The sequence below is a fragment of the Chelonia mydas genome, chromosome 8, assembly GCF_015237465.2.
Source record: "Chelonia mydas isolate rCheMyd1 chromosome 8, rCheMyd1.pri.v2, whole genome shotgun sequence".
Classification (NCBI taxonomy): Eukaryota; Metazoa; Chordata; order Testudines; family Cheloniidae; genus Chelonia; species Chelonia mydas.
The window spans coordinates 10,599,788-10,620,159 of record NC_057854.1 but is presented as its reverse complement, the minus strand read 5'-3'; the positions used below and the strand labels follow the sequence as shown (position 1 = coordinate 10,620,159).

At 41.7% G+C, this 20,372-nt stretch overlaps 1 protein-coding gene across 1 annotated transcript in view; it reads right to left on the bottom strand.

Annotated features, from left to right (window-relative positions):
• TRPC7 (transient receptor potential cation channel subfamily C member 7) overlaps window positions 1-19,237 on the bottom strand; it is a 160,135-nt gene extending 140,898 nt beyond the window's left edge. The window contains exon 1 of the mRNA XM_027825838.3: window positions 19,123-19,237. The gene's annotated coding sequence lies outside the window, so the exon portion shown is untranslated. The remainder of the gene's footprint in view (window positions 1-19,122) is intronic.
• Between the last annotated feature and the right edge of the window lie 1,135 nt (window positions 19,238-20,372).

Sequence of the window (20,372 nt, the reverse complement as noted above, 5' to 3'; positions counted from 1 at the left end):
AATCAGGTGAAACTCCTAATGTGTGTATCTATCTAGGGAAAAGAGCATTGCCAGTCACCATAAGAAGAATTAGAAATGTCAAGAGTAAAAACACAGTGCACAAAGTGTTTGGGGGGAAGATTATAAATATGGAACATTCAGTTCAGCACTATATTTAGTTCAGAAGCACCTTTCTGCTTCTGGCAGGGTCATCCTCAGGAAAGGAAAGAAATTAATTCTCAGCCTTTCCCTTTAAAATAGCTATAATGCCATCTAAATGTCTTAAACTCTGAGCCACCCCAGCTCCAGAAGGTTGGGCAGATGCGAGGCATAAGTGTGTGATCTGAGGGTTGGTTTTCTGCAGTGAACTTTTGAAGTGGCATATTTTCAAAGAGCAGAAATCATCACATTGAGCCAGCTCTGCTTAGGCAACAGTGACATAACTTTGAATGCTTTGACTATATTTGATCCTTTTAATTATGTCCACGGAGTTTGGGAGCTCCTTCAATAGAAGCACTGAGACTTAACATGAGATTTATGGGTCATATGAATTGCATGGGTATTCACACAGCACTGAATACCATCCCCACCTCAGCTGGTCCTGTTCCAATATGCACTGCGCTCATTGTAGTGAGGAGTGGCTTTTTTAGGTTCTTCAGAAGTACCGCTCAGGTGTCTGGAGGGTGATACCCCCAGCATGTTACATCTTTATTCAAACACCTCAGAATGTATCTTTTTACTTACTTGTGATGTATTCTGTGCTACTTACTAGTTGTAATTCTAATATTTTCCCGGCCTCTCCCTAGTCATTGTTCTGCGGAGTGCAGCCAACACTGAGAATTTCCCTTGCTTTGTATATTGCAGTGCCACTGTCCACATCATCATATAGTTCACGGTTATAATGTGAATATGCGGTTTCCCTGTCATTGTCACAGATTGTACTGACTTCCTTCCTCCATGAGTTTTTCTGTCATCAGGAAATATCATCATCTTGTGGCACGCTCTAGTTTCAGATCATGGCTTTAAAGTGAACACAACTGGATCTACAATACAAACATCAGGGACATACAATAGAATTTTCCTTCCACTCCAAATTGCTTACCATACTAAGGCCTTCCAACAATATCTGTGGAAATAAAATGTCCCATTTTTTAAAAACAAAAGATGATAGCAAGGTACACACATTTGGTATGTTCAGACATCAGAAATACTGGAACTGATTCTGATCTCATTTACATGAGTGTAAATCAGGAGTAACTACACTGAAGTCAATGGAGCTACACAAGTAGAAAAACCAGGGTAACTGAGATCAGAATCAGGGCACTGACAGGCTGACAATGAGTTAGTAATACACCATAACATACCTCATTTAAACTCAGCTGGTGTCAGACTTCACTGCATAAATACACATACTTCCATAAGTAGGTTAATTACAGTATTACAAAACTGATTGCTATGCAGATTCTATTACCATTGCTGTTTATTTCACAGCTTCCCATCACCTTGTAACCTACAGCTCTATGACTAATTTTATATTTAAATATGTAGCAGGCTGGATCTTTTCCTTATCAGAAGCCCATAAGAATGATGAGTAGGTGGAATTCGCTTGGTATTAAAAAAAAAAAATCCAAGTTACTCCCAAAATTAGATTAGGCCAGATCTAGAAGACCATTCACGTCTATATTAAAAAGAGTTTATTTAAAAAAAAATTGATGGCTGTTTATGTGATAAGAACCTTCAGACGCTCCCTCTTAAGTATTCAGGTTTGAGAAAAATAACTGCTATTTGTAGTAAAACTAATTATAGGAAGAACTATTTTAAGCAGATTAAATGTGCACTTGCTGTACTTGTCATAATCATGAGAGAGGAGAAAGGCTGATTGGCTTGTTCAGTTGTTTGAAGTGCATTTGTTCTCCCATTTGCAGAGGACTGGCATACAGCAAAGATAAATTGCCTGTCATTGACTGCTGGGTTCTCTCCTTTTTATTATTGAAAATTATCAGGTAGCTATCACGGATATAAAAATGGTGAAGGACCTTAAGAGACATTAGAAATATTTGGACAGTGTCCTTTGTTTGTTAAGGGAATGTAGGGTTAAATTTGGTTCTCAATTGCATTGGAGTAAATCCCTGAATGGGCCTTGGCTGTAAATATTTATTTTATATTAATATTCAGTCTTTCAGGGACCAAATGTGTAGTTCTTATTCAAATAAAATTCCCATTGGCATCAACAGGGGTTTTTCCTGAGTAACAAGAAGACTAGGCATTGAGTATGAAAGTTGTTCCTTTGACCTATGTAGCAGATACGGTTTAAGAGTAATTGTAACCTGTGTCAGAGTAGCAGCCGTGTTAGTCTGTATTCGCAAAAAGAAAAGAAGTACTTGTGGCACCTTAGAGACTAACCAACTTATTTGAGCATAAGCTTTCGTGAGCTACAGCTCACTTCATCGGCTGCATCCGATGAAGTGAGCTGTAGCTCACGAAAGCTTATACTCAAATAAATTGGTTAGTCTCTAAGATGCCACTAGTACTCCTTTTCTTTTTGTAACCTGTGTGACTGTTCTGCCTCCATCATGCCTCAGGTTCATCTCAGAAACTGACAGGACAAGTGGGGAGTGAAAGGGGGTGTAAAACATTCCATAAAAATGTGATATTTATTGTATTATTTTCACTACACGTGTATTTTAGATCCAACTCCAGTTTCCCCAGTTTTGCAGCATGTTTAGCCACTGGGACTATCTGCAACACTTTTACAGACTCTTGAGTTTGGTTTCAGCTCTCTATGAAGAGTTTGCATTTCTGTGATTGCAATGATATCGAGCAAACAAAAGCAGAGAAAAATATGTAGACCGATACTTCTAATTTATACAAGGTATCATGTCAGTCTAAAATTGAACAGGACCCCGACCCCATTGTGAGGATCAGCCAAGAGGGTAATTCACAGGGCAGTTATCGCCTTGCAGTGGATGGTGAATCCACTACCTCCATGACCCAGAATTACCAGAGAAGGGTTTTGATTCTCAATTACACTGAGGCCCTTCACACAACTCTGGCAATGTAGAAGGGCCATAATGTAAAACAGCCTTAGGGTAAATGAGAAATAGGTCCAGGGTTTTTCCCCCCCTCCTCTAATTTTTATAGATGTGTGAAAAATTACTAACTGCAGAGGATACTGTACCTGCACAGCTAATGGATTAGTAGCTGTTTGTTACTTAATGCTACTCAAATCTTTCATTCAAATATTTGTTATATAGGATAGTGATCAGCCATAGTTATACAAATGAATAGGCCTTGCTACTGTAAACACACACTCAGTTCAATGGGATTACTTTTGTACAAATAGTTATACACATGCGTGTTTTCTAGATCAGGGGCAGTTTTTATTCATTATAACGAACAATAAGAAGTCACTACACTATTAAGATGTCAATGTAATATTATTTGTGTTCCAAAACAGGAAAGTTTAGCTCAGTCACCTTTTTAAAATGCAGGTATTTTCAAAGACGGTTTCTATGAAATATTGCCAGATATTACTTTTGTCTTTTGTTTGGCAAAAGCTGGCAGCGGAGTTCAATTTTCCAGGTAATTTTAAGCTCTTATATTTGACACTATTGAATAGTACTGTAGACAGAAATGCCCTCAGAGACAGTGTCTTTAATTATGAAGGTTTATCATTGAGAATCAGTTTACTGGTAAAGCCACCCTGCGTTTCCCATTGCCTGTACTATGCATAATAAGCATTCCTGAGGATTTTTTCCCCCCATTATTTCTTGAACGGATAAGCTTTTCATCATACTGCTTTACATCCTTATGACATACTGGCCATAAAAATCATATGGAATAATTGTATTGACCACCCTTGCCATGTAATTATATATATATAAAAAATTTGTACCTTAAGGCCCTTATATCCTGGTAACCCTTGTGTACCATGCTTAACTTTGAAGCATTTGAGGAGTGACATCAGTGGGAGGTGCTTAACCTTTAGCATGTGCACAAGTATTTGCAGGATCAAAGCCTAACTTAGCATTGATTGGATTCCTTGTAGTTTACATTGTCACTGAATTGTATACACAGCATTTAGGTTATGGAGATACTAACTACACTATTGCTATGACTGCAGTTGGGAGCTACAGTGCATCCACCTCTAAAAAATCACCCCGGATTTCGGTACCTAGCTTTGGGCAGCCAAGTTAGAAAATTTCGACTCGTGCCTTTAATAGTCACTAGAGTAAGGTGTGAAAAAATAGGTATGTTTTAGAACTGCATTGGGGCTCTTATATTTTTACTTCCACTAATTGTCATAAGCTTTGTTCTGTCTGCTAGCATTACACTTGAGTCACGGCCTACCCTCTAACGTGCCTTACAGCTAAGAATACAAACTCAGGCACTGACTCAGAAGCTAGTCTGTTTGTAGATTACACTTTAATTGCAGATATATTTATCAGAACATTTGACTAGGTAAAGAGCAGTTCCCAAGAATGGAGTAGTAGTATTTGTTAGGGATGTGGTTGCTGCATGTTTAATCCATGTAGTCTCCTAGTGATGACCAGGACAACGTGTATTAACAGAAAATCCTCTTTTCAATTCTCATTTACATAATGGAACCGGCAAATTCTTTCAATCTTGGACCTGTTTATTCCTCCACTGAAGTCAATGGGAATTTTGCCTCTAACTTCACTGGGATAAGGACTCAGCCAACAGTAAACTTTGAATTGAAATGAGATGAATTTTGTCCCTTCCCCCAAACAAGCTATATCAGAAATGATACAGGTTGGTGATTATTGTGATGGCAACTAAAGTTTAGTGTGCAGTCTTGTAGGCTGTCTCAAGTCCCGCCTGTGTAAGTAGAAGCCATTGTTTCCATAGGAAACAAAACCAAGTGATTATACCAATTCTTGAGATGTTAGAACAGGTGGAATCCTTGTGTGCTACTCTTTTTTATAAATGGGTTGAAAACATCATTGACACAATCCACTGATATCATTGGAGTTACAGCATAGAATGTAGCCCAGAATGTCATTTTCAAAAGAAATTATATGCATGCATCTCATATCATGCAAAACTAAGCAGGCAGCATATTTCACATACGTATCTGGCAATGGTTGTAGCATTCAGGAAGGTGCTTTACAAAAGTGAGCTTGGAACAAATACTAAATCTGTGCAGACTGTATTGTCTAATTTCTTAACAGTCTACCACTGTAAGTGGGCGTGTATTTACATAAGCTTGTTTGTCTCAGGATCTGTGGAAAGTCAGTGGCAATAGGATTCTGGGGCAGGATCTGTGGTACTAACAAAATATCAGACAGAAATAAGGGAGAAATGAATTAACTTCAGCCTCACAGAACAAGTTAGCCAAATTCCGTATAGCTTTGACCTTAAAAAGACATGTCCCTCCAAGCAATGAAAGCAGCAACAAAAATCTAGAGAATACTTCCTGTTCCTTCTATGCACTCAGCCTACAACTGATTCTGAAATCTAGGTAAAGAGACCTTATCTCCCATAAACATATGTGGACGTTATCAATAAGGGATGAGTCATGCTAGATGACTGTCATTTTGTGTCCTAGTGGGACACTGGAAGGGCAGAATGGTGGAAGTTAGAAAGGTTTGCAAAAAAGATAATAGGGATTCTTCCCCTTCCCCCCCGCCCCAACCTTTTAACGGAAACCTAGCAGGATTTCCTTATCCACTTTACAATTTAAACAACTAGTTCTTGTGATCATTTGTGGATTCATCTAGTTACTATAGACAAGGGGGCAAATCCTGACTCCACTAGGATCAATGGGAGTTTTGCTGTTGACTTCAATGAGACAAGGATATGGCTACAGGCCTGATGTACAGCCCATTGCGATCAATGAAAAGACTCCCATTGAATTCACTGGGCTTTGTATCAGGTCCATAGTCAGCAGTTCCTACAGTCTGGAGTGAATTGTGCAACTCCTGAGAATATTCTTTTTATCATTTCTCCTAGATCAGAGAAATTTAGGAGAACACTAAAATGACTTAGAGACACAATTATTTATGTAGTCTGCTTGAGCCAGATTTCAGCCCAATGCTACATTTTATATTTTAATGCTACTTTTTAAAGACACTGATTGCTACTAAAGAGGTTCAGTCTTATTCTTAATAGTCGTCTTTCAGATACTTTAATAATTTTTTATTACTCATCACATGGAGGTGTCCAGAGGCCCCAGTCAGGATGGATCCTCTGTTTCGCCAGGTGTTGTACAAACACAGAGGTAAACATTATCCTTCCCCAAAGAGATGACAACCTAAGAAGTTGGGCAATATAACTATTGTGTTGCAAATAAGTTACCTGACCAATTTGGGCACTTTTTTCAAATACATAATATGCAAATACATTTCTTTTCATTCCTCAGCCAGCTGTATGGATAGCCAGATATTATTTAGGGCCTGACTGCTTTCTCAGTTTGCACCATAAGACTGGTGCAGAGAGACCTTACAAGCTCCCTTAAAGCAGCAGCTGAGGATTTTCCAAATATGAGGGAATCTTCAGATGGTGTAGACCGAACAGAGACAAGCTCTACACAGGTCCATCCCGACTCTCCTTTCATAAGGAGTCACAAAGGGGTGGTTGGGGAGAAAGGGCTAAATCCACCATACTCCAACAATTCTTACTGGTTTAATAGCCCTGTCCTAGGGCAACTTCTCCAGGAGCACCCTTTATGGCAGACTGCCTCAGTTTCCCCTTTCAGGTAACCCAAGAATTCCACTTCAAGCTCTCTTGCCTCAACCATGCCCATCCTTGGGGCCAGTTTATTATCAAACCTAAGTTCCAAAACATAAGCTCACTTATCACCCCAAGTAGTCCCTAAAATCATATGTGCTCTTTGCCATTGATGTAACACATACCACATTCTGGCATCTTCCACCATACCTAGATTTTTCCATCCTTCTTGTCCCTCTGCCAGGACAGCCACTCAAGCCTTGCCAGTTGGACTTCAGCTTCCCAACAGCAATCCCCACAGCCCCTCTGTGCTGAGAGATCTTCACCCAGGGAGCATCCCTCACTCCTGCAATCCTCTCCAGGCTCTTCTGGGTCCACCTGCCCAGCCCAGGAGACCTCACTGGGTAAGCCCCTCCACTGCTATCAGCCCTTTCCAGCCCCAACTTAGAGCAAACCAGCAACACCCAATGCTGCTCCGCATACCTTCAGTCCTGTGGTCCTGGCTTGGGGACACCAGCCAGCAAATACTTCTTACCTTCTGCCTTCATTCTTCTCCCAGCTCCCAATCATGAGGCCTCTGACAGCTCTCATCTCCTGCTTTTGTCTCCCCAGCTATCTCTGAATCACTGGGTCAACCCCTCACCAGATCTATCCCAGTAGGCTCCTACTGCCTACCCTACCCGAGACCTTTCCCCTTCGGGCCCATCTCCCGATTCCTTGGGAAGCTAGTAGAGAGAGCCCCATCTCCTCTCTCTACCCATTTCTTGAATAGCACTCAGGCCTGATTCACGAAAGCTTCCCCTCATTTCATTACATCTTTCTCTTACTGGGTTTCCCTCCTCTAGGCCTCAGGTGTCCTCTTTTAAGCCTAGTTGGAGTGAGCTGATGAGGCACAGGTGCACTGGCCCTGCTCCCTCTTAAAGGGCCAGTGCCATCCTCTCACAGCCCCCCTAAGGCCCAGATTAAAGTAATCTTCAGGCTGCTGTAACTGGCACTAAGATACAGTTCAGTCCCTAGCCAGCACCAGGATTGGGGTGATGGTGAGTGGCCTGGAGCCATCTTTGGTGCCTCAGTCTCTGCTCTGGCGAGGCTGGGCTTTGTACTTTCAGTGAATAATTTATCCGGCAAATGTTTTCTATAAACCTCTGTGTAATTACTTGTAAATAACTGTCTTATTTCAGCTCTGCTTTTAAATATGTAGTTGTGGTTTTAAAGGCAGGAGAACTGACAGCAGTTTGCATGTTATTCATTCCCAGGACTAGTCTGCCTTTTCATTCATTTGTGTCTACATTTAGGATGTTTCAAACGATTCCCTTTCAGGCAGACAGAGTGTGTGCCCAGTCAGCCACCTAAAAATGACTCTGAACCATTTATACAGTCAGCAAGCGCAGGGGCACTTTTGTACTTTCCTTCCATTTTCAATATTCAGAAAATAAGCATGCTTGCTGCTTCTTCAGGCTGTTTCCTTAAATGTGTCATGACAAGGAGTGATGGCTTTGTGTCGCAGCTGACACTGAAAACTGAAATAAGAGGAAGATTTCTGTTCCGTGTGTCTACATGGTTGTGCAGCAAAGTAGTTCCTCTTATCCATTTTAAATAGGCAACAGGAGAACAAATACTGGCTCTGAGAAATGCAGAGGAATTAGCAAGATTACAGGGACACTTCTGCATGTTGAAACAGTAGGAGAGTAAGAAAACCAAGATAAAAAAGGGTAAAACTCTTTGAAATGCAATATTGGGCTAGGTCCTTGCTGGAGCCATTTTGCTTTAGTCTGTCAATATAAACTAGCTGCAAACCAGTTTAACCAGCTCTATGTGATTTCCTTGATGTAAGGGAATCCCAAGTTATTATATAAAGTGCATAGCAGTTTACTCATCTCCCCCATGCTGATGCCCAAAGTAAGGGGTGTCCTGGGGGAAAAACAGATGTCTATGGAGTGGCTACATTCAGCCACCTTGACTTCAATGGGACTACCAATGTACTTAAACTTAAGCAGATGCTTAAATGTTTTGCTGGATTGGGACTCTAGGACGCAACATTAGTATATGTAATGGAGAGTTCCCGGTTGGTAAAGGCATCTGTTTCCAGATGAGAAAGCCTTGAGTTCTATTCCCAGTCATGATGACTGGGTAGTCTGAGAGGCCTGAAAGCTGATGACTATGAAGTCTTGGGTTCTATCACAGAGCAAATCTTTACTCTTGCACTATGGCTACTCCCCCCTCCCTCGCTATCCCTGTTATGTGGATAAACACAGGGGTTCAGCCTTAAGGGATGGCAACCTCGCTTTTTTCCCCCCCCCTTCAATTCAGTCTACTAAAATGACCAAAAGAAAAACCAGACTTCAGTATCTTCTTGGGGAAGGGACTCTGCCCCAGCCTGCTAGCCGCAGATCTGGGTGAAGTATGTTCCACAGGAAAGGAAGCTGGCATATATTAATGGTTTCCTAGTCAGTGAAAAATGAAATTGACCCCTTTTGTTTTCAACATAGGTGGGTGTTGAGGGCTGGAAAGTCATGAATAAAGAGGATTTAAACAGAGTTGGTGAAGGAAATCAGTCTGGGAGAAGCAATGGGAAGAAGCAATGCCGACAGGATTGAGCAGAAATTACACAAGAGGAAAAAGTCAAATTAAATTGGAGTCTCTTGGCGAAGGTAAGGTCATTATCTGGGCAAAGAGAAGACAGCATATTCATTAAAAGGACTTGAAGGGGGATTTAGAATGTTATATGGGGGGGGGTCTGTGGATTTTCATTCTTTAAAAGAAAAATACGTAAGTTTGCCCTGTAAATCTGTAGCTGAATGAAAATCAACAGCCAGAGCTTGCATGTGGCATGAAACTCTCATGCTAACTGGATAGGTTGTATCGGCTGCAATATTGCATCAGCATTTTGACTGATGATGGTGAACGTGACCACTCGGGCAGTGACTGCCCCACTGTGCTGGCACTTTTGATCTCATTGGTGCCCGTACAGGTGCAGGGTTCTGCCCAGGGAGATGCAATTGCAGGGTTCGGCTGTATTGATACTTGCCTGAATTGAGGTTTTTAAGGTGTAATTTACTTTTCAAACCATTTCCTCCTCATGTTAAGCACCATCAGGGCAATGGGAAGCTTCAAGAAAGCACTACAGGGTATTTTTGTTATTAAAAAGTAAAACCTTCATCAAATGGAAATTAGATTTTTTTTGTACAGTATTGAATTACAGTATTAATATCAGGAAGAGTACCTGGAGCACTGGTGATGGGTTGAATTTCATCTCTCTTTACAGCTATTTCAGTTTCATAGATATTAAGGTCAGAAGGGACCATTATGATCATCTAGTCCGACCTCCTGCACAATGCAGGCCACAGAATCTCACCCACCCACTCCTGCGAAAAACCTCTCACCTGTGTCTGAGCCATTGAAGTCCTCAAATCATGGTTTAAAGACTTCAAGGAGCAAAGAATCCTCCAGCAAGTGACCCGTACCCCATGCTACAGAGGAAGGTTAATGATTCTCATAGATTTAAAGTTACCAGATACAAACTTTTCTCTCAGCACAGAAGTTTGGGAGTACGATGCTGCTGAAATGAGGGTGAGATTGTGCCTGGCCTTGGCACAGAGGCTCTGGGGGGTTCACAAGCAGCCTTCTTGCAGTTATACTCCCAACTCCCTGCCCACCCCTTACAAACACACACACACACACACACACACACACACACACAGAGCAGACACAGTTTCATTCCCTGTGATCCCCCAAGCTCAGGCATTGCCTCTTGATGGCATGACATGGAGCACTAGCCACTTCAAAGGGTAGGTCTACACTGCAAAACAAAAACAAGCAAAAAAAAAACAAACCCCACACATGACAGTGAGTTTCAGAGCCCAGGTCTACAGATTTGGGCTTGTGCAATGATGCTAAAAATAACAGTGTAGACATTCCCGCTCGGGATCTGAGATCCCCCCTCACTGGATGGAGGGGTAGAAGGAGATGGGGTGGCACACTCTCCACCCTCAGTAGGTGTAGTTCCTCTGGCACACTCTGGAGCCTTGTGTGCTAAGGTTACTTTGCATCACAACCTGCTTGCCATTACCCCCAATCCCACATTCCATCTGAGTTCTCAGAGTGGATGTAAGCAGAGTCAGGATGAGCTCCACCCTGACACCTGGTGGTGAGGTATGGCAAGTTGTGGAAAAGAACTTCAGGGGCCGATCTCATTTGCATAGGCACACCCACCCTGCCTAGAATGAGGCCAGAGCTGCCCAAATGGTCACTTTGGCTGCTGTGGGATCCCCAGTGTCTCTGTTATTGGGACAGGAAGGATAAATTGTTATTACCCTGATTATGGGAACTGTGCTTGGAACTGTACTTGGCCCTTTGTTATAATGGAGGGACTCGCCATCAACTAAGTAGCACTTGCTAGGGAAGGGTCATGGGTTCCAAAACTCTGTGAATTGAGAAAGGCTGGGGACAGGTATTAATACTTGGTGCTATGGGCTCCCTAGTGAGGGCCTTACATGCTAATTGCACTTCCTCCTCTTTCCACTGTGGAATATCAGAGCTAATTTTGATTCTGTTAGGAGTCTAGTTACAGGCTGCTGAGCTCACTTTGGGCTAATGGTGTACCAGCACTGAGGCTCTCCTACTACAAGCTGAATTCACAAAAGAGCTGAACTGACTAAGAGTTGAAATCACTGAGTGTTGTGTTAAATAGTGGGGGAGCCTGAATTATATTGTTGAGCAGTTTGTGGGATGGCTGGAGCACCTTGTGGACTGGTTGTTGGAGCAGTTCATGGGATGGCGGGAGCTGCTTGTGGAACACGGAGCGGAGCAGTTCATGGGATGGCGGGAGCTGCTTGTGGGCCGCGGAGCGGAGCTGAGCGAAGCAGTTCGAGGGGCGGCTGGTGGAGCGGAGTGGAGTGGAGCGGAGCGAAACCCTGCGGGGCGGTCAGCTTCAGATCATGTAAGGTGCCCCTTACCTCTCTCTCTCCCCTGCATCTCCACCCAGGTTGGGAGGTAAAGCTCTGCAGATAAACTTTCGAACTCTGGGGCTGCCCTGACCAGGGACAGAGACTTTTGGGTCATTGGACTTTTGGGACTTTGGGTGATTTTGGGTTGCTGGACTCAAGAACCTAAGGGAACGGACACGCCCCAATTTGCTTGGGGTGGGTTTTTGCTCATGGGTTGTGTTATGAATCCTGCTGGTGGTGTTTCCCCAACATAATGCCACATTGTTTCTCTCTGTTATTAAAAGGCTTTTTGCTACACTCAGACTCTGTGCTTGCGAGAGGGGAAGTATTGCCTCTTGGAGGCACCCAGCGGGGGTGGTATATATTTGTCCCAGGTCACTGGGTGGGGGCTCGAGCCGCTTGTGCGTTGTTTTATTGGAATGGATCCCCTAGATACTGAACCCGGCCCTTGTTGCTGCCAACTCTGACGGGCAGAAGGGTTACATGAAGAAGAAAGGCCAGTGTGCCTCTCCCTATGGCAAAATAATTCCCAGGATTTCTCCCTGGGATGATGCAGCTACAGATTGCCACCGTTGCCGGCCTGTGCCTTAACAGCTTTGCTATATAATTTGTTGCTGTTGCAGAAAATGGATGCGGGGTGTGTGTCTATATATATATATAAAACGTACAAGGAATATAAATTTTGTTATTGACTTCAGTGGGAGCAGGAGAGAGCTCCAGACACAAATGCCATATGGCAGCTTAGTCGCAAAAAATAATTAAGCATTAGCTTGAACGTGATATCGAAAAGGTGCTTAGAGCTGCTTGGACTGCTATGATACTTGCATTTAATGCTGAATAGAGGTGCACACATTGCAGTCAGGATGGAACAACCCAGGATCCTTGGCAGAGTGTCATAACAGACAAGTGATAATGCAAACACATAAATAAATAAAATAATGGCACATCAGATTGTGCTAAAATAAGGTCTCTAGAAAGTCACCAGCTAACTTTGTCTGTCCTTTAGAGAACTATTTAAACTACACAAAAGGGAAATAAGTCTTTATGGCACTTGAGTCTGTTGTTTTTCTTTTTCTAAACTGTTAGCAGTGTGAAGCTTTAATAGAAAATTAAAGGGGCAAAGTCATTAAGTAATAAGTGTCCCTTCATTTCCAAATACTACCAATAGCTCTTTATTCTTTGGATGTTGTTTTATCTGAGGAGATTCTGAGCCATGCTGTATAATTACCATCAGTGACGAAGAAATTGAAATAGTTTTTTTTCAAAATGTTCACTAAATTTACTGTTGTAAGGGCATTATTTACAGGTCATTTTCATCTGTTCATTAAACCAACTCAAATATCACTGGAGAGAATGCTTTGAGAAAGATCCCCTAACGGGAGGTACCATATAAAGAATAGGACTCTTGCATTCCAAAGTTATAGATAGGTTAGAAATTACTATTATAACTTGAAAAAATCTGAAAGGGTCGAACAGAAGGGGCTTCAACTCTTACTCTACTCTGACATGTAAACAGAATGCTACTCATGTGTGTAATGGTTTGTAGGATCAGGCCTTTATATACCAGATGTATGTCTAATTGTACAAACAGTTCCTCACTTGAGTAGTTCTTAGGAAAAAAAGAGAACAAGGGATCAGATCTTATTACACAGATGCTGGATCAGACAAAACTCCATTGATGTCACTGGCAGCAGGATTGGGCCCAATGAATGGCAGAAATAAACAAGAGAAGAAGTAGTGGGGTGACTGATCATACTTTATTGGATGTATAAAAGATTAATTTGCCATGATGAAATCTATATATAATCACCCATTCTACTATCGCAGCCCAAAAAAAACCCCAAATGAAATGGGATCAGAATTAATGGCCATGCTTCAAAAGCTTTTTTTTCATAATGATCACATCTAAGGCTATGGAACTAAATCAAACTAAATATTGACTCCACTCTTATTGTTTACAAAATCCAAGAAGGAATATCATGAAAATGAGAATTAAGTATATGCCAGTAACTGAAAATCAGTCAACTTTGCTCATTCCTCTCATACTAAAAAGCTTTAAATTTTCTTCTTTAGGCCTTATGAGCCTTGAAGCATTAAGTATGAGAATCTAAGACAGAGGCAGTTCCAAAGAAAGGGGAAAATCTTCCATGATGGGAAGAAGTTTCAAGACTGACAAATCTATGTCAGCTCCCCATACCAGCGGATTTTCGAATCAAGCCGTTTCTTTGTGTTGAGCTGCAAAATGACTCAATGATAAATGGAGGATCTTGCAATGCAGCAAAAGGAAAAGCTCTTCCCTATTACATACTAATACAGGAAATTATGTACAATAATCTGTGTATGAAGACACAGTAAGGTTGACAGAATTAAGGTTTTTCCTGCAACCCTAATTCAGCCTTCTTGTGCTCCTGCATTTTCACATTCCTGCCAGACATCACATAGGAAGTCTGAAACAGAGCCCAGCTCTTTTTGGGCCACAGTCCAGGATATGAACCATATGAGTATCCTCTTTTCTTACAACAGCCTTCCTTAATCATTGTCCAACCTATGGACTGAATGAGGCAGGGGTCCCATAACAGAAATAATACGTGATCATGCAATTAAAGGCTGTATCATAACTCAGACAGACAATGGAAATTAATTCTGGTGTTATCTAATTTTTGAGTGCTTGAGTTCTTTTATCTTGGTTTTTGCATTGTAATTTCCTATGTTGTTTTTTTTAAATAAAGCAAACTAACTCTCTGCCCCTCCCACCCAAAATTCGACCCATGATCAGATTCCATATTGATCACCTGAACGGATCCATCCACTGGGTTGTACCTCAGGGGTGAAATCCTAGCCCTATTAAAGTCAATGGCAAAACTCCCATTTATTTAAATAAGGTCAGGAATTCAGATCAACAGCACAGTCCTCTACCACTTGAGCTAAAGGAGCAATCTGGTAGCAGTAGTAAACTGTTATTCTGTCTCAGCAGTTCTCAAACTGTAGGTCGGAACCCCAAGGTGGGTTGCAACCCCATTTTAATGGGGTCACCAGGACCAGCATTAGACTTGCTGGGACCCAGGGCTGAATCTGAAGCCTGAGCTGCACCCCCACCTGGGGCTGCAGGGCTTGGGCTCTGACCCAACCCTCCCTCTCCCAGGATCATGTAGTAATTTTGTTGTCAGAAGGGGGTCATGGTGCAATGAAGTTTGAGAACTGCTGTGATCTGGACAAATCACTAGAGGGTGATGCAATACATGCTTTACCAGTGGCTTACACAACTATTTTCTAGACATCAGAGGAATATTAGGAATGAGGAGCCCTGGATTATATTTCTGGCTCCAGCAAGACATGTGGTGTAGTGGCTACAAACAGTACAGCCAGCTTCATAGATCTGGCACATTTGTTCTATAGGGTGGTAGGCTGATATCAAAGAGATTTTCCTTTTCCATCTCTGTCAAAAGTGGACTTGTGCAACCTATCAATTATCTTATTTGTAAAACTGAATGTTGCATTTTAGGTACTTATATGGCCGCATCACCACTGCATCTGAGTGCCTCACAATCTGTTTTGTTGTATGCAGTGTGGTAGTAGCTTTGTGGGTACCAGGAGATTAGAGAGACAAGGTGGGTGAGGTAATATCTGTTATTGGACCAACTTCTACTGGTCAGAGAGTCAAGCTTTCGAGCTTACAGAGCTGACCTGAAGAAGAGCTGTGTAAGCTTGAAAGCTTTTCAGAAGTTGGGCCAATAAAAAATATAACCTCACCCAACTTCAATGTATTTATCCCCAGTCTGAATGCAACATTTTTCTTTAAAGAGCTAGATTTCTCTCTTTATACTGAAAGCCAGATACTAACCCTGAATTTAATAAACAACTCACCTCCTGGCAAATTACTTACAAGCAAAAAAATAATCTGAAACAAAGTGCAAGTTTTTTTTTTCAATATGAGTTAATAGATGAAAGAGTTAAATGAGCTAATAAAGGGAAAGTGTTTAATGCATACAATATTACAAAAACTATATACATCAAATGTCATTAGGGAAATGGGTTGTGTTAATAGATTTCCTTTAAAAATAGCCAAGAAGGAAATTAAAATGGTCTAAAAATAGAACTTGAAAACCTTACTATAATGTCAAAAAACAGGCTAGTCCATTTGATATCTGAAATACCAATGAGCCCAGGTCCATTTGGGGACTCTGCCAAGTTGACTCACTTTTGGCAATTCTGTGAACCTCCATGCCAGTGGCACAGTTTTTGCCAAGAGCTATGAAATTTCCAGAAGAGGCAAAAGTTCCTTTTCTAAAACGTTTATTAGAGATTTGGAAGTCTCACACAGCTTTTCTTGTTTCACGTAACAATTACTGCACCCTGGTATTACATTTTACTTGAAATATTTTGGATGGAATGTTTGGATAACAGGAGCAAAAGATTTAATTCCACAGTTCATAATCCCATGAGTCATGTGCAAGTAGAGGCAAATGAGTCAGAAACTTTACTGATAAACCTAGAAAATTCTGCACAAGCAACTTATAGTGTGTGTATTGCGGCTAACAGAGAGAGTCCCTCTCACATGGTGGAAAAACACAGAGGTGGGAAGATCTTTTGTTTCAACTCCTTGGTGGGTTGGTTTTATTCTGCATCTTATTCTGGTTGTTTCCCAGCCGTCTCCCCAAATGCCAAAAAAGCATTGTTCTCATTTTACTTTGAATTGTTTATTACATACCTAACAAAACAGCATATAGGAGATTTACAGATAATGGGCTCTGCGGTGCTCCTGTGACCTTATTGGGAGTGGGCAAAAGCTGCACACAGTGAAAAGAGCTCCATGCTCCTGACCAGCCCTGCAACACCCCCGATGCAGAGGTGGGCGAACACCCAACAGGGAATCCCCAGATGTCCCTTGAGTGTAGCATTAAGTCCCTTTCCACTGCTGAATTCACAAAGATGACTTACCCTTGGCTGAGGATCTGGCCCTTACAGCTGGTTGACTCTAGGCTTTATGCAACAGAAGGCCATGACTATTAGCTTCTGAGGTGACCCATAGCCCTAGTAGCTCTGATTGATGTTTGATATCTAGGGGGATTATTGAATTCTAGACTGAGATTTTTACCCTGTTCCTGCATGGTGATATGCAAACAGTTACATCCCTATTTTTTAAAGAAAAGAATAATAACAATACAATTTGTAAATGCTAAATAACTCAACTGCTATTTATTCTAGTCATGAAGTAATAGCAGGAGTACATTTTTCTTTCTGTGTACCCAGTCATGGTGACATCTCTGCACATGGGGAAGAGTAGGATATTATATGCCATACAAACAATAAGATTGTCAGATTGATGAGCTCTTCAGCCAAGCGGAACACAAGGAATGCAGAGACAGTACATTGACCTCCAATGTGCTTCTCAGAGCACTTGTGTCTGAGTCTGCAAGATATTTTAGGTGGGATTCACAAAGAGACATAGGCATTGCAATGCTTGGTGTTGCGGGGCTTAACTTTCAGGTGCCTAGAAAAATCACAGCAACAACACTGTGATCCACAAAGTCAAGTCAGGTGCCTAGGCTCCCTATATAATAAATGGGGAAAGACAGACACCTAAGGATGTGATCCACAAGAGCTAGGACCCTAGGCAGCTGCCCACCCAGGCTAGTGAATGGGAGTTGCTGAGAGAAGGGTGTGTGCTAAGTCTTATCCCTCTCTCTGAGATAGGGACCCAAATCCAGGCTGCAGGGAGGTGCCTAGATCCACTAAGCGGTCCACAGCACGGGAATACACAGTTTACTGTCCATGCTGGTGACTAATCCACTTCTTGTCTAGTGTTTATGCCATGAAATCTCCATTGGAATGTTTTTCAGATAAAAAGAAAAAAAATCAGAGGAATAGCTCTTAGGTGTCAGTGATGTGTGTCCCCATTAGTTTGGGTATCCATAAAGATGTTTGTGACTCCTACACAGAGCACAAAGAAAGAAAAAACAGCATACATGTTTTGAACAGTTTGAATTTTACAGGTTCAGGAAGCTGAAATTGGCTTCCATACTCAGTATAAAAGAAACAGAAGTTAAAAATAACCGAGTCTTGCTCATGAACCAGTGACTAGAAATACTTCTCAATCATCAAGCAAGACGGCATAAAGTATATTTGGATTGAAAGGTTCTAGTTAGACGTCAGGAAGTTGTTCTCTCAGCCCAAGAATAGGAAAAATAGAGAAGGGAGAAAGATCAGAAGTGAGTACTGCCATTTCCCAATACAGCACCTAAAAGACTTTGTGGAGACACCACAGTCCTGGCAATAATCAACAATGCTCTGCCATCAATGTCTGTCAAGCACATCTAATCCTTTCACTCTAGTCACAGATGAAGTTTCAAAGACCTGAATCACACCGACCATGAAACGGACTGCATCTGAAAAGCTTGCATTGACATGTCATATACTGAATAAAACAAGGTTTGCAGTGTTAAGTTTGTCTGAACAAGCTGTAAAGGTAAATTAAGACTAGAAAATATAAAAGGTATAATGCTCTTGGCTGCCACTTTTCAGATATGCATGTCTACTCAAAAACCAGTGAGCGTAACAAGCAACTATAGTACAAGGGTGCAGTGCTGTACCTTCCCAATGTTTCACATCAAATCAGAAGGTTTGGTCCAGTAAATGAAAACAACAAAAAGCTTAGATAAGAAGCAGTGTCACATAAGCATGATATTTTAGTGATGTCTCTAATAATTAGATTTTAAAAAATAAGTACTTATACACCAGTCTGCAGTAGGTCAAGTGCATCGACCTTAGTCACCGTTATTGTGTAAGGATCTCTGTCTGATAATAATTAGGCTAAATTTAGACCTGTGTGTCATTTTCCCTAGCTTATACATGCATACTGTGGCAAGGCATCTCCTTCGTCTCGCTGGGCACAGCGTTTTTCCGTCTGGTGATGGGGGCCAGGGGTAAATCAATCCCTGTCACAAAACTGAAATGCCTGCAAACTGCATGGAAACTTTTTAAAAACACCCTAATAGAGGCTCAAATTAAGTGTATAGCCCAAATTAAAAAACATAGTAAGAGGACCAGAAAAGTACCACCATGGCTAAACAACGAAGAAAAAGAAGTGGTTAGAGGCAAAAAGGCATCCTTTAAAAATTGAAAGTTGAATCTTAATGAGGAAAATAGAAAGGAGCATACACTCCAGCAAGTCAAGTATTAAAGTAAAATTAGGTATAATTAGGCAGGCCAAGAACAAATTTGAAAAGCAACTAGCAATGATTGCCTGTTCTGTTCATTCCCTCCGAAGCATCTGGCACTGACCACTGTCAGAAGACAGTATATGGGGCTAGATGGACCATTGGTCTCTCCCAGTATGGTCATTCTTATGTATTTAGAGTTTTTATTCCTCACTTGGGTTTTTATTCTTCCATATTTGCAAGATGGGCCTCAGGGTAGGCCCAAGGGTACTATTCAGCCAAACAAAAAGAAACAAGTTCATAACACAGAAAAGGGAATAACTTTCCCTGCCCCCTTCCTGGGGTGTTACCTCATTATGTTGGTCTCTGGGTGCCAGTCCTTCCCCAAACTGCCGTGCTTGCTTCCCGTAGAGCGAGGAGAGCAGCCTTCCATCCAAGAGAAGCCTTTTTCTCTTCTGTCACTAACCCTGCTGCAGCTTTTCTCTCTCACCAGAAAAGGAGTTTTTAAAGGTCAGAGGCAGTCCTTAATTGGACTCAGGTGTCCCTAATTGACCTGAAGTAACCTCTTTCAGCTCATCAGGAAAATGACCTTTACCCTTTGATCGGGTAGATACATCTGCCTTCCACGCTCTCTTACACAGGGAGAGGATGTTGGCCGAGTGAGTGGGTGCTCTGCAACTGTGTGGCCTATTTCCGTTCCGCTCTCTGTTCACACATCCGGATAGCATCCGCTGGCTCCCTTGACAACTTCGAGGAGCAGTGGGCGCTGTCCAGGTCCCCTTCAGGTTCCCTATTTTTGACCCCTTGACCCTCACACTTGTCATTGTTTTTCTTCTGTTGTCCCCCATATTTATTTGAGTCCCAGGCTCAGTAGCTCCTCCCCATAGGCTGGGGAAGGGGCCATTAGCTGTGGGTGGGCACAAGCCCGCCCACTTCCCAGAACCCAACAGGACCGCTCTCTTACAGCTGTCCAGCTTGACTTTGTCACAGTACATTGTCGTCTTTTTGAATAGTTGGTCAAATATCATCTGCAAAAGTTACACACATATATATATATATATATATACACACACACACACACACTTTACTGGTACATGTTTTTACAGTAGGCAATTGACTCTTTGAATTAGACAAAGCATAATCATTTTGATAGGGAGGTTAGCAAGACAAAATGCATAAAATGTATCTAATTATTTTAATTAGAGGTTTGAGTCATGTCCTGTTTTTATTCATGACATGTACTTGTATTTTTATAATTGTTTCTGACTCCTGGATAAATAAAATGTCATGCATCAGTCCCTAGAGTTTACTAGTTGGAAATCATTTTGCTGCCTTTCAAGACACAATAAGGAGAGTGGGTACTTCAGAGAGTGAAGGCCACAATTAAGACTGGTGTAAAGAATACCACATCGTGATTCTCTAGGGTACAAGATAAGCAGAAGTAAATTCCCAGAACAGGAAACAAAAGGCTGGATTTCTAACAGAAGATGTTCAGTTCTCCTCCAACATACTTCTCTCCAACCCAAGGCCCCAATCCTACAAATTCTGACAGTATGTCTATAGTCAATATAGTCAAACAATCAAAAATATTAAATGCAGG